Here is a 13,413-nt window from a genome sequence, read left to right as displayed (position 1 = left end):
AAAAAAAAAGGAAAAAAAAAGAATAGAAGTGAAGGGGCCTGGTCAGCTTCCGGACCCTGGTTTGGAGCAGCCAGGTCTCCTGGGTCACCTGCTTTGCCACCTCCTATCGTGGTCCCGAGAGCCAATGGAAGACTTTTGGGATCCTCAAAGTGCATTGTAACTAAAGGTACAAGGGTGCTTTACCTCCATGTGAGTGAGTGTGCCATGCTCATGCCCGCTGCCCTCAAAGGCTATGGATCCCCCAGAACTGCAACTATAGACTCTACTGAGCTCCCAGTTGGGTGCTGGTATAGAACCTGTGTCCTCTGAAAGAACATGGACAGTTTAACTCTGGAGACACATCCCCAGACTTCTTAGTCACCGGTGTTTAGACAAACCTCAATAAAATGACTCTTCAGGAGTTGGTGCTTTGGGCTGCCTCCGTCTATATGGATGGAACAGCTGTATGTTTTGACAAAGGCAACCACCAGCCTCCAGTGTGCTATACTCACAAGGTTCTGGTGAGCGAGGCTTCAGAATTATCCAATTTTCTGCTAGCACACTGTGACTTTGGAGGAAATTCGGGAAATTGGCCTCTATTGTCAACCTGGTATAAACTTACCCTCCTGGTTTTTAGGGATTCTTCAGGTCCCCACAGCTTATGCACCCATTGATCCAGATTCCCCACCATCATTATCAGCCCACTTTATGAAAAAATGTGATCTAAAGTATGTTCTCATTGAAAAATGGCAGGCTAATAAATTCAAATCTTCACAAAACAGTTTTGAACTATGATACAGTTTCCGTGGGACACAAGGACCTGGTACTCTTCGTTCTGTGTTGGGAAGATGGTGAGGTGAGCTCAGTACTCGGTAACAGAACAGATCAATACAAGGTGAAGGATAGAGAGGACTGAGTGGTGAGAACAGGACCCCAGAGAAGGAGCACACGGACATGCAGCATGAGGGTTGCTTGGCTCATGTCCTCCGTCCCTCAGGGACCACAGGGACACCGAAGGTTGTCAGAGTGCCTCATGCATGCGTACTACCTAATATTCAGCACTTCCGGTCACTGTTTTAAATCATTTGAGAAAACATTTTGTTTCTGGCTTCTCCTCTGACCTTCGATCCATTTGTTGTGGAGATATTTGTTTCTCTGTCCAGTGGGGCCTGCCTGCTTATTGTGCCAACTTCTGTCAAAGTGCTCCCATCAAAATTAGCTGACATTCTCTTTTCCCACCACAGAGTGACTGTTTTACAGGCCACACCAACATTGCTGAGAAAATTTGGATCTGAGCTCGTCAAGTCCACTGTCCTGTCAGCACATACGTCTCTGAGAGTCTTAACCCTCAATGGGGAAGCCTTCCCCTTGCTGACCATCCTCAAAAGCTGGTAAAGCAAAGGCAACAGAACACAGATATTTAACATCTATGGTGTCACAGAGGTGTCCAATTGGGCCACTCTTTACAGGGTGCCAGAGGACATTCTTAATTCTACTGTGAAACTCTCTACTACTTGGAACGGTGGTTGAAGTAAGAGACAAAAAATGGTTCTCCAGTTCTCAAAGGCACTGGCCAAGTATTTTTAGGTGGGAAGAACAGAGTTATGTTTTCTTGATGATGAAATGACAGTGACCCTTGGCACTAACTGAGCCACGGGAGACTTTGTGACTGTGAAAGATGGAGAGATATTTTTTCCTTGGGAACAAAGGACAGCCAGATCAAGCACCATAGCAAACGTCTTGACACTGCACCTGTACAACAGCTGGCTGAAGGGTTTGATCAGGTGGGGCCCCGTGCAGTCACTTGTTATAGTCAGGAAAAACTCATTCTCTTCATGGTAGCCAAAGTTGATTTAGCGAAGCATTGCATCTTTAAAGAATTGCAGAAACACCTTTTAGCACACACCCTGCTTGATGACGTGATGCTGGTTGATAACCTTCCATTTACATGCCATGGCCATTATAATGGATTAATTTATGTTCTAAAAAGTAATAGTGGAGAAAAATATAGGACTTTATTACTGAAGATGCTGTCAAAAGCTTGCCAGCCATGGATCCAACCACTGGATTCATTTATGTCGGATCTTATGACAAGCATGTATATGCCTTAGACATTTATGAAAAGAACTGTGTCTGGAAGTTAAAATGTGAAGGAGCTCTCTTTTCTTCTCTGTGTTTGAGCCTGAGTCTACACCATCTGTACTGTGCTATGCTGGGAGGACTCTTACTGGCCGTCAATCCTGCTGCTGGGAGCACAGTGTGGAAGCACCCCTGTGGAAAGCCACTTTTCTCTTCCCCAGAGTGCTACCAGCACTACGTTTGCATCGGCTGTGTGGACAGCAGCTTGTTCTGCTTCACACACTCAGGAGGGCAGGTCTGGCGCTTACCTGCTGGAGGACCAATCTTTTCCTCCCCATGTATCTCAGGATCAGAACAAGAAATATTTTTTTGTTCCCATAATTGCTTTATTTACTGCTGTAGCATGGAAGATCACCTGCGGTGGAAATTCGAGACTACAGCCAGGGTGTATGAAAGGCCTTTTGCTTTCCATAACCACCTCCATAGCGGTGACACACTGACCGGCAACTGTGGGTCCTCGAGTCTCCTAGTGGAGAGCTGCAACGTGTGTGTGAGCTCCCCAGAGAACTCCTCCTCTCCTGTGGTCTGGGAATTGGGTGCAGAAATAATTATATTTACTGTCTGGATTTATTGTGTGGTGATAAAAATAACCAAGTATAGCCCTTATATGTATATGTCCAGTGAGATGGTTCAGAATGTCATTGTAAAGTTTATGGATGGTTTTATATCAAAGATTCTATTTTGGTTAAGGAATTTGTCTGTGGTTATTTCAATAGAGAGCAGCCATGTTTCTTTCCTTTGGAAACAGCAGGAGATTCTTGGATAAAGATAAAGCAGCCGATGCATTAGAAGCACTTTTAATTATGTGTGGGGGTGTGCTGGCTAGTTTTCTGTCAACTTGACAAAAGCTAGTAATCTGAAAGGAAGAAATCTCAACTGAAAAAATGCCTCCATAAGATTGAGCAGAGGCAAGACTGTAGGGTATTTTCTTAACCAGTGGTTGATGGGGAGAATCCACCCCATTGTGAGTGATGCAAACCCTAGGCTGGTGTTTCTGGCTTCTATAAGCAGGCTTATGAAACCATGAAGAACAAGCCAGTAAGTAGTATTTCTTCATGGCCTCTGCATCAGCTCCTGCCTTCAGGTTCCTGCCTGCCCTGCTTGACTTACTGTCCTGACTTCTCTCAGTGATGAACTGTGCGGTGGAAGTGTAAGCCTAATAAACATTTTCCTCCTCCTCCTCAAAAGGAAACAAACAAACAAAAAAAATAGAAGTGAAGTTAAGTCCGGTGTGGTGGTGCATGCCTTTAACACCAGCACTAGGGTATAGGCATACATTTTTTTGCAGCTTATTTTAAGAAATGTTCAAGCAACCTCTCCTTTTGCCCACCACCCACTGGACGTAGTGGAAGAGAAAGTTATTAGGATTTGGGGGAAGTGGACCTGCTTAGCAATATTCTTTGAGGGCAAGCTCAATATTTCTTGTCAACAGTTCAGTCTGGCTGTCAACACTAAATACAAATCAGCAGCTGCAGAGCAGTGCTCTCAACAGGCAGACACCACGCATGAACCAGCAGCGGTAGTTCAATCCTGAAGAAACCGCAAGGCTCACCAACCAGCCTGAGGCCTCAGGAGTGGCAAGAAGCTGCAGGAACCTCGCAAGCAGTTCTTTGTGGTGGTGTTACCACAAGCGCAAGGGGAGCCAGTACATGCATGTCGTTATCGAAGAATAGCAAGGCAGAGCAAATAAACCAATGCTCTCACCCCCACTGTCTATGGTCACATTTGTATTCCTTCATCGTGTGTCTCAAGTGGAAACTCAAGGCTTCTCTGGAAAGTCAGTTGTGTTGGATGGTGTTTTGCTGGGGCAAACATGTGAAGGAACATGTGATGAAGGATTCTTCACTGACAGCACCCGTGTATTGGTCTGCCTTACATTAAGTAATTGAGCTCCATATGTTGGGACTTCATAGAGAGAAACACACCAAAAAGTCTCTGGTGATGTGCTGGCAGCTTCTTGCTGCTTCTGTACACTCGGGCTGATTGGCAGAGTGGTGTCAGCTGAGACAGACTGGCATGCTGAGGCGAGGCCTGTGGAAGGCACATGGTATTTGGAGGGTATAAACAGAACCCAGATGGCAGTGATGGAGGCTTGCTTTCGTAGCTGGCTTTGCAAAGCTTCATTGGTCTCGAGTCTTCTCTGATTTTCACTTTGTGGCAACAAACTTCCCCTGGCATCCCTGGTGGTCCTGGTCCCTCCTGCTGACTTGTGTTGATTACGCTGAGGCCTGGCTGTTCCTGCTAGGTCATGCCACCACTGCTTCTATCCAGACACTACCAAACTGGACTACTGGTGTATCCGTGAAGCGTTTTCGAGTGGGTGGAGCTGCTGGTGCCTGCTGACCTGTGAACTGAACTGCTGGTTTCCCCAACAGATGAGAGTTGCTCCAAAGAACCTTTCTAAAGAGGTCCAATCCACCTCTCCAAGCCCATATCCTTTCTTTTCTACTACCTCTGATGAATGGTGGACAAGAAGGGAGGTTAAAGCGCTTAAGAAACATCATTAAAAGTAGGATTTGAAAATATTAAAGTTATACACATCCTTTCACTGTTTGCTATCAAAACATCCCTTCACCTGTGTCTGCTACAGAAAAACATTCTTTCATGAGTCTGCTTTAGCAAGACTTCCTTTCATCTGTGTGACCCAGCAAAACATCATTTGACACAACTGACTTTCCAAAGGAACTAGAATTTCCCACCTCAGTAGGGAGGCAGGGCAGAAAGATCTCTGTGAGTTCAAGGCCAGTATGGTCTACAAACCAAGTTCAGGACAGCCAGGGCTGGTTCCACTGAGAAGCCCTGAGGTACAGTGTGATGGCGCATACATCCTAGTACTTGGGAGGCAGAGGCAGGAGGATCTCTATGACTTTGAGGCCAGCCTGGTCTACACAATGAAGTTAGCTAGGACTATAGTGAGACCCTGTCTTTAAAAAAAAAAAAAAGTGATATTAAAATACAAAGTTGAGTACACCTAAGGGATTTAATAAGAAATGAGAAACAATGCCAGGCTGCCAAAGAACCCTTTCTGCCTCCTTAGGCAAGGCTTTAATAGAGAGCCACACAGAACTATTGACACCCGGTTCACTCAGACCACACCACCAAAGAACTTGATACAAAATGTCTACTTTACATTATTTATTTATTATTTTACAAAAATATAAATGTAAGATTCTGTTGAAACCTGTCAATTCCGTGGAACTCCATTCCATTGATAAGAGACAAGGCAGGAGCTGACAGGCCGTTAGCCTAAGATGGAGTCAGGGTCTGATGCTCTCAGCTGGAGCTCCTGTTCTGAACACCTAAGCTGGATGCACACACATGCTTCCTTGGCTGGCTTCCCTGTGCCATCTGCTGGCATGGCTAGCTGCCCATCTACAAGTTTGGACTCCTGCCTCAGTGTGTAGGCGCCAGTTTACTCCAGCAGCCTGGGCAGTCATGACGGGGTGTTCTCGGCCTTTCGTCCAGACGCGTGTCCGCAGAACCTGGGCACCTTTATCATAGTGCGACCATGTTTTACCAGATGCCCTCTACAGAGGAAATAAAAAAGGCAGTAGTGCGGAGAAGATGGAAGGTACCCTGAATTTCAGTACACCGATTTCTCTGAAGCAGCTGTGAAGAAAAGCATTGTCGGAAGCCCTGACTGCGAGGAGGACGTCCCACCTTAATGGACAACTGCGCCACAAAAGGCTGCACAGGGAGAGTCAAAGGGATGAAGTCTGTTTCCAGAAGAAAAAAAAAATGGGGTGAGGGTGGGAAAGGCTTCGGGGATCACATCCAGAGCACTGTGCATTCTAGGCAGGTGCTTTACCTGTGAGCTAGGTGTACCCAGAGCCCCTGAGATCTGGCGCTTCTTCATAGAGGTCTTGGGAGAATAATGTTTTCTGGGATGTAGAGAAACTAAGAGCTCACTGAGAGTGAGCAAATAAACAAGATAAAAGCGTGTTCTACAGAATCTGCTTATAGCCCAGTTACTACCATAAGATCCTTGAACATAGAGGTTATCTACTTCCTAGATTTCATTAAACCTACAAAATGGTAGGGGTGAGTAACAGCTTGCTAAGGCAAATGGGTTTCTGTTTGGTTTGTCTTGAGCCAGAGCCTCAGGCTGACCCTACATTTCTGGACTCAAGCTACCATTGCAACCCCAGGCTCCCGGGTATCTGGGAGCACAGACCCCTTCTACTGGCAGCTCAAACATGAGGTTTCACACTTCTGGAAAAGACAGTTTAAGGTCAAATTTCTCTGATGCTTCAAATGCAGGAGAAGGGTTTCAAATGCAGAAGTAGGATCGCAAATTCAGAAGGACGAACAAGATCAGACAATTTATTTTCTGGTTCAGAAGAAAATAAGTTATGAAGCTTTTTATTCATTAATCTTGCAGAACTCCTGGAAGCTGAATACGATATCTTTCTTTTGGAAGGACAAAGGGTAAATATGAGCATCTGTGTAAACCACAGACCCATTAGAGTAACTTGTGCATCTTTAAAAAGTATTTAAACAACTATGGCTAGCAAGACCTAGAGGTGGGATTTCTCCTCCCTGTCCCCTCCCCCTCCCCTTCCTCCCCCTCCTGCTCCTCTTCCCCCCCCTCTCCCCTTCCCCCTCCTTCTTCCCTCCCCTCTTCCTTCCCTTTCTCTCCCCTCCCTCTCCCCACTTCTTCCAGAGTCTCATGAATCCCAGGCTGGCCTTGAACTATTTAGCTGAGGATGACCTTGAACTTCTGACTTTCCTGCCTCTGCCTCCTAGGTGCTGGGGTTGCAGGGGTGCACCAGCATGTCAGTTCATGCAGTAAAGAGAATGGAACTCAGAACAGGCCGGGCAAGCATCTATTCATTGAGCTTGCCCCCAGCCATGATGTTAGCTTATTGTCTGCCAACTGATATGAATTGCCTTTACTGCTGTTTCTATTCTGACGAGTCAGAACAAAAAAATCAAGTTATCGTTTTACCTTAAGCAATGAAAAAGTATGTATGTCACACTCATCCTATCCTAGACTCTGTTAAACATTACAAGGGATTTAAACCCATTCATTAGATTTAGTCTTTATCAATAAAAGTTTGTAATAAATGCTGTCATGACTTAGATATTAGGGAAAAAAATCTGTTTTCTGACCGTAGATTCACCAGTTGTTAGTTATGGAACCTCAGACAGGAGCTGAATTGCATGAGACATGGGAGTTAAGGTATTTATCCAGCATATGTAAGACTGGTACTCTGAGAATGTAGTGGGGGAGGAAGGGAGGGAAGGAGAAGAGGAGGGAGGGAGGGAGGAAGGAAGGGTGAAGGAAGGAAGGAAGGAAGGAAGGAAGGAAGGAAGGAAGGAAGGAAGGAAGAAAGGAAGGCAGGCAGGCTGCAGGCAACATGGTTCAGTAGGTGAATGTGCCTGCCACCAAGCACCTGTGTGCTTGATCCCTGGAGCCCACGTGGTAGGAAAGAACAGCTCCCTTACATTGTTCTGAGGTTGCCACACATATCCCATGGCTTAAATGTCCCCATATTTGTACCCAAAAATAAATAGATAGATAGATAGATAGATAGATAGATAGATAGATAGATAGATAGATAGATAGATGGATGGATAGATGTAATTTTAACCCTTTTTGAGAAAGAATAGAACACATAAAATTTCTTAAGTAAGTCATTTATTCTCTTTGAATCTTACTTTTCTCTGAAGTGGAGTGGCAGTGCTTGCTCATCCTGGTATCCTTAATGTGATTTGAACTGTAAACTACTTGACAACATGAAAGCTCTCTGTGAATTATATAGTAATGTTTTGTTTTTTTTTTTTTAAAAATATTTCTGGAAATGTATAATGCTGGAAAGTAACTTTCCATTAACATTTTTCATTCAGTCACCAAGGGCCTTTTACATGTTAAGCAACCTTTCTTTTAAAAAAATTATTTTACTTCAACGATGTGTGTCTGTGTTTGTGTGTGAGTATGGGTGTGTGCATATGAGTATAGGCATATGCATTTAATCCCAGCACCAGGGAGGTCAAGACAGAAGGATTTGGGTGGTTCACTTGTCACCCTAACAAAAAACTCCGGGCCAATAAAGGACCCTATCATAAAGAAATCAGATGACATTCCTGAGGATTACACCTGAGGTTGGCCTCTGGCCTCTGAGTATATACACACACATAAGCTCACACATGCACACACTTACATATGCACATATAGAAAGGTAGATGAGTAAATAATTTTTAAAAGGAAGATCAGCCATCATAGTACCCCTTATGTAAACTCTATCATGTAACATTGCTAGCTTAGAGAGGCACTAGGCACAGAGAAAGTAAAGCCTTCCCTTAGTTTACGCAACTAGGAAGTGCAACAACGAGGGTTTGCACCTTTGGTTCAGCCTATGGTCTCTCTCAAAAGCCAATTAAACTTGGTGAGTATATTCTGAATGCCAAGGTGCAGGTACTGTGTGGGACGCTAGGGTACAGGGAGGAGTTGGGCACAGCAGCTGCTCTTGAGCAGCCTCTCCTTCCTGAGAGCGTGCGTACTCACCGCACTGCCCATGTACTAATCAGAAACCATCAGTGTTCACTGGCTCATTCAACATGTATTTACCTATTGGGTATGCACTATGCTCTGGGCATAAATGAATACGAGAACAAAAGCTACAAAGCTCCCAGCTTTCATGTACCTTACATGCCAGTAAGGGAAGACACGGATAAATAAAATATACACCAGAAGGTAAGACATGCTTGGGCCCATGCCTGGGTCATACAGCTGTAATCTCAGCATGAGGGAGGATAGTAAGTTAGAAGTCAGTGTAAGTTAAGTATTGAAAACTCGTCATTAAAAAAAAAAAATCAATTAAAGTGGGAAGTGACATTTTTAAAAAGCCGGAGAAAAGCTAAAGAGCACTTGGGAGAACATGGGTATTGTAGTTTGAATATGAAATGTCCCCCATGGGCTCATTACTGAACCCTGGTCACCAGAGGGTGGCGCTCCTTTCAGAGGTGCTGGGGGGAAGTGGCCACTGAGAGTCAGTCCTGAACTGCCTGCTCCCTAGCCCCTTCCCATTCCTTAACTCTGCGTTCCATCCGCTGTAAAGTGAACTAACTACCCCCTCTCACCACCATGAAGCCCATGGAGCGGGTTTTCATGGACTGAGGCTTCTGAGGACATAGCCAAAAGAGATCTTGCTCTCTCTTGTTTATATCAGACATTCTCTCATTGGGACAAGAAAAGCTAATGAACACAGTGAGCACTATGATTTCTCAAAAGTTAGTGCAGGGACAGGAGGATGGCTTTGTTGGTAAAAGTGGTAATGCTGGCTAGTTTTATGACAACTTAGCATAGGCTAGAGTCATCAGAGGGGGGGGGGGCCTCAATAGAGCAATCTTCCCCATACGATCGGGCTGTGAGCAAGTCTGGAGGGCATATTCTTAACTAGTGGTTGATGTGGGAGGACCCAGCCCATTGTGGGTGGTGCCATCCCTAGGCTGGTGGTCCTGGATGCTATAAGAAAGCAGGCTGAAAACCCATGAGGAGCAAGTCAGCAAGCAGCACTCCTCCATGGCCTCTGCGTCAGCTCCTGCCTCCAGGTTCCTGCCCTGACTTACCTCAGTTTTAGAGGATGTGACCCATGGTCTGTGGCTCTGGGTACTCAGGGAGACAACATCATGGCAGTGGACGTGTGTGGCAAGGCTGGTTGCTTATTTCATGGCAAACCAGAAAGCAGAGAACAAGACAGGACGTAGCCAAGGGTATCCTAACCCCCAAAACCGGATCCCAGGTGCTTCCTTTATCTCCGTCCAACCTCCTTAACCTCTACAACTTCCTAAAATGGGGCTACCACCTGGGGACGAGGCAAGCATTGAGATGATGAACCGTCAGTGGCTTCTGACTACAGCAAAAATCTTGTGTTGTCTTTAAGCTGGAATGATCACCATCCCCAGGCAATACTATGCTTGGTGTGGTATGCAAAAAGGTATTATTTTTACAAGCTAGAACCCAGTCAATATCATTGTTGGGTGCTATTAAATATTTAGATAACCAGTTGCAAACTAATTGACCTTTGAGGGATGTTGTTGTAGGCCATTCTAGAATGTCAAGTGTTTTGTCTTTTAAATGTTGATTTTTTTTAAAAAAAAATGTTGCTTGCGAGTGTGCAAATTAAGGTCTCAGCCCAATTAATTAGATATTGATGTTTTGTTAAGTAAATATGCTTGAGGAGAAAGCACACTTGGTCAGTTTCAGTGAGGAGCGGGCTGATCCTTGGGGTTACAGGAGGTCTTTAATGCAGGAATAATGGCCACCAAGGGAAATGTTGGTGAATGATAAGAGCTGTCAGCTCTCTGTGCATTGAGGTTTTCCAGCTAATCGGCCTCATTACTTGCCACATTAAAGGAGATTAAGTGTGTCAACACTTGCTGCATTATAGAAGATTTGCAGCAGAAGTATGGCCAACCTCATCCAAGGGCAGTTTCCACAGAATAAGATGGGGAAAGAGGCGAAAGGAGGAAAGGAAGGAGACAATGAGGGCTCCAGCACTAGGGCTGCCCATGGACAGAGGCTTGGGAGGAGGCAATGCTAGAGCTGGAGCTGGAGCTGGGGGAAGTCACACCAGGAGCTGGGGGAAGTCATACCAGAAGCTGGGGGAAGTCACACCAGGAGCTGGNGGAAGTCACACCAGGAGCTGGGGGAAGTCACACCAGGAGCTGGGGGAAGTCACACCAGGAGCTGGNGGAAGTCACACCAGGAGCTGGGAGAAGTCACACCAGGCTTTCAGCCCTTCATGTTTACCCGCTGCTAAATAAATTTCATTTCTCCTGCCCCACTCCCACATCATGGTAACCTTATGACTCTTTCTTCTCTGGAAAATTGTTATATTTCATTGCCTGAAATATTCCAGCGATTCCAAGCTGGAATGGGCAGAGGATGTACACATACTTATTAGCTGCCAGACGCCGTGTGGTCAGCATTGCTATTGCCCACTCCCCTGAGCCTGAATCTCCTCACTAGTCCTCCTGACCAGGCACCAATTTTAAGATCTGTAAAAAAGGAAAGAAAAACTCTCTTCCATGAACCCCACCCCATTCACATCCCTGAAGGAAGTCTTCATACCTCTTGCTTTTGTGTTAATAACATTTGTTTTTTAAATCTAATGAGCCAAGCAGTGGTGGCACATGCCTTTAATCCAGCTCTTGGGAGGTTGAAGCAGGCAAATCTCTGAGTGGGAGCCTGACCTACAGAATGAGTTCTAGGACAGCCAGGGCTACATCGAAAAACCCCATCTCAAATATATATATATGAATATCTAATGAACATTCCCTAACATTTCTATAAACTTATATTATTTCATAAGCTCTCTGGACACATGAATTGGATTTTTTTTGATTGTCTTATTTCAAGCATTTTGCAAACAAAAGGCAATCCATCTATATGCATGAATGTATGTATGTATTACTACTACTACTATTATCATTATTTTATCTGAATTGTGCAAGCAATTTCTTCTTACCTGCTTCGAATTTCACTTTCCTGCCAATGTTGTTTCACTTCCTAAGTTTTATTTTTTTAGGTGACAATAATCTTTTACTTGAGCAAAGGTAACACAGTGGAACTTAGAGGCTCTGGCTTTGTTTGGTTTAGTTTGTCCTTACTGTTACCATTTCCTGTCATAATTACTTAGTTATATTTCCATTTAAGTCACTGAACAAGGTTTCTTTTAAAGTCTACTCAGAGACTGGGGACATGACTCAGCAGTTAAGAGCACTGACTCCACAGTCAAGCCTGAGTTCTGGTCCCCAGGATGCACATAAAGAGTCCTGTGTGTGCTCCTGTGACCCAGGGTGCTAGGTCATGGAGACAGGAAGACACACATACACATTCTTTCAAAGTCAGACTCTGAAGACCCTATCTCAAACAAAATAAAGATGCCTCCCATTACTCCCAGAGCAAAGCCTCGATGGGTGCCCATAGGGTTAACACATGAAGAACCCCGCTGACTGCCCCTGTGCTTACCTCTTGCTCCCCATGGACCACCCTGTGCTTACCTCTTGCTCTCTCCTTCCTCTTGAGAAGACTCTGCTCAGTCTCTCTATGAAGCAGCCTGCTGACTGCTGGTTAAACCCATCCTTCACTTCTCATTTTACTCAGACACAGTCACTATCACTTGCTTGCTTTTCTTCTATTGTATTTATAATTTTCATTTTTCTTAACTTCATTTAAAAAATTCACAATTTAATGAAATGTCATTTAAGACATGTCTTCAATTAACTAAATTATAATCTCTTCACAGGAACATACACATATGTATATATTGTATAACCATAACTTATACCCATATAACAGAACCATAAACAGGGGTAAAGGGATAATGGATATCCCATAGTTCTTTGTTGATTGGCAGATTGCTTCAACAGAGTTATTATATCCTATAACCCTGAGTGAAACACAAATGAATCTCTTTTTTAAAAACAAACAAACAAACAAAATGCTTTGGTCCAGTGAGGCGCCTTAGCCAAGAGGGTTGGTTCTAAGCCTGGTGATTTGAGTCCAGTCCCCAGAAGCCATTTGGTGGGAGGAGAAAACAGACTCCTTGACAGTTCTGACATGAACCAAATGCCTACTGTGTGCCGTTATTGATACATTTAAAATTATTTCCAAGGATATGGTCTCTCTCTCTTTCTACAACAATAAAAAGAGAGGAGAGACACAGAGAGAAGAAAGCACACAAGCTCTTTCTCTTGAAATTTCAGCTGATACACAAAACTCACTTGGACTTAGGAATGAGGGATGCCTGAGAAACATTCAGATTTGCACTATTTAGGAAGGCCTAACAATCTACTTTTGCCTGAAACGGGGATTTGTTTTGGAAGTATAGATTTTGACAGCCTATTCTATTAGATAATAAAGCCAGATAAGTTGAATTGATGGTGAGACAGGCTTTATGAAAGTAAATTTCAATATTAGGAAATAAATTTGCATGGCTGTAAATTTCTGTGCTAAGTTGGAAAGCATTGGTGGGTGTGATTCCTTAGCGAGCACGGTGGTGACTGGTATATTTTCCTTCGGTTTCTTTCTGGAACTGGTACTTTTTATTCTCATGCTTCTCAGAACAACGCTATTAAATGTTCTATTATTCTTTAACATTTTATCACATTTATTTATTTTGATTTTTTGTGTGAATGCTTTGCCTGCATGTATGTATATGTACCACATATAAGCTTGGTGCCCTTGAAAGCCTTGGTCCTGGAGCCCCCTGGAACTATGGTTACAGATGGTTGTGAACTGTATGAGTGCTGGGAACTGAACCCAGACCCTGTGCAGGAGCAATAAGT

General features: G+C 44.2%; 1 pseudogene; it reads left to right on the top strand.

The window, feature by feature from the left end:
• Positions 1-386: 386 nt before the first annotated feature.
• On the top strand, positions 387-2,718 carry LOC110319473 (annotated as a pseudogene).
• The last annotated feature ends 10,695 nt before the right edge of the window (positions 2,719-13,413 follow it).

The sequence above is a fragment of the Mus pahari genome, chromosome 3 (assembly GCF_900095145.1).
Source record: "Mus pahari chromosome 3, PAHARI_EIJ_v1.1, whole genome shotgun sequence".
Classification (NCBI taxonomy): Eukaryota; Metazoa; Chordata; class Mammalia; order Rodentia; family Muridae; genus Mus; species Mus pahari.
This window is presented reverse-complemented; position numbering and strand designations above follow the sequence as displayed.